The sequence below is a fragment of the Centrocercus urophasianus genome, unplaced genomic scaffold (genome assembly GCF_019232065.1).
Source record: "Centrocercus urophasianus isolate 14NV4802_14NV808 unplaced genomic scaffold, USGS_Curo_1.0 seq_47, whole genome shotgun sequence".
NCBI lineage: Eukaryota > Metazoa > Chordata > Aves > Galliformes > Phasianidae > Centrocercus > Centrocercus urophasianus.
The window spans coordinates 2,114,238-2,116,343 of NW_024885055.1; positions in this window are offsets into that span (position 1 = coordinate 2,114,238).

Genomic DNA, 2,106 nt, shown 5'->3' on the forward strand with positions numbered 1-2,106 from the left:
AAGTGCCCTGATGGCCAAGGGAACAGTCCCAGCACAAACCCACTGGACAATTTCCCCCTCCCAGATGCCTTTCACAGCTACAAATGAACTTTAATGTCCACGGGCTCCACTTTCTGGTATTAAGAACACACAAAGAGCTGTAGTGAAGCGCACAGCAACCAGCAGAATCTTCCTTGTAGAGCTGCACACGTGCTTTTGGGAAAACATCCTGCTTTAATTTCTAAGCTCCTACAAAATCAGCAGCCTCTGGAATTACCTGCTGCTACTTTATAGAGTCACAGAATCACCCAGGCTGGAAAAGACCTTCAAGATCACCCAGTCCAACCACCCCAACTACCACCGATACTTCCCCACTGAACCACGTCCCTTAGTACAATATTCACATGTTTCCTGAATGCATTACATGGGAAAACAGAGGAACTGATGTAGCATCCAGCCCCAGAGCCACCCAATTGTCCAGCACCTACAAGCACACCTTTGGTGGTAAGCACAGAGCTCAAACTCAACCCAAAGCGACTGCTGGGGGAACTTATAAATAGAAAACACAGAAATTACGTAAGGAAATAAATGTCAGCCTGCTCCCTCTGTACGAAGCCACGCACTGCAAGTAGGAGGCGGCCAGCAGCCTGCTGCAGGGCTGCAATATCTCCAGTTTCACATGCTGGGGATAACGGAAAGAAGCAGGTAAGAATACAGCGTTGTTCTGCCTCGACTCGTGGCTGTGCTGTTCGTTAACTGTCATGTCGGGAAATAAACGAGAACACCACCAACTCCTCGTCCAATGGGTTCCCAACTTCTTTCCCCAAGAATTTCGGGACGTCCGAGCGGCAGCAACGCGCCGGGTTTCGGAACACCATCATAGAGAGACGGCAGCTCCGACGGCCCATAGTTATGGGCACAGCACCACCCGATGGGCGATGCGGGAACGCGCCGTGCGGGGACCGCAAACCCCACAGAAGTGTAAGAGGCAAAGCATGGCAGAGCAACTTTGGCCTTCTCTTTTTCTTTCTCCCCACAAAACTATCAGCAATGCGGAGCACGCAGCGCTTCACTCCACGGTGGACCTGCAGGGGAGCTCTGCTTTAAGTTCAGCACACACACAGCTCCGACAACATGAAAAGCAGCCCCTCTTACTTTGAGCAGCAAAGAGCACACAGAGAGAAGGTGAAATGCTGTTAATGGTCAGGAAACCCCCATGGTCACTATTCCTGCAAAACCAACACTGAAAGCCAAACATACCGTTGTCTTCTGAAAATGAGGATTAGCCAGCTGCTTCCATTAAGTTCACATATGCTTAGTTCATATTATATTGCTATTTCCCTCAATTTCAAGTGTTTCCTGCTCCCTAAAAAGTTCACCACCTTCACTGAAAAGCCTCTTTCTAAGCACCTGGCTCAACAAATTCATCAGAAGGCACAGATCTCACCGTAAGTGATATGACGCACACTGAGAACCCAAAAACACCGTTGGAACAGAAAGGACAGAAGCAGCCCCACATCTCACTTACTCAAGGAAGAAGCTCCCTAACTAGGTTAGACTTCTCGGCTTCCTAACAACTCTGCAGCTCTGTGCAGTTGCCTAGCAATGTCAACACGATGCCATGGTTTTGCCAAAGCACTGACGGATTACAGCATCCCCTCTGCCGAGCTGGGGGCTCAATGCCTGCCCAGCTCTCCCCATGCCAAACTTTCCCAGCCATGCCAAACAGAAGGTATTATTTAAAGGCATACAGAGAGCTGGCTGCACGCTCAGCATCCGCTGCTCTGTGCACTAGTTCTGTTCTAAAGAAGAGAGACGGAGTCGTCAGGGCTCTCAGTCTTAAGGCATGGAACCCCATCTCCAGCACTGAGATTCGTCACTATTAAGCAACAACAAGGAGAATCTCTATTTCCTGTAAAATCTTCTGGTCTGTATACGATCAAAAGTAGAAAAACTAAATGCATTAAGTCAGGAAAGGGGAATGTTACAACTGTTTATTGTCCAGCGTTAAAGAGAAACTGCAATTAGACTGTTTCATATTGAAATATGTGAGGGAAGAGCCAAAACTACACACATCTTTCTTTCACCTACAAAACGGAACAAGAGGAGAAACCTGCACCTGTCGTC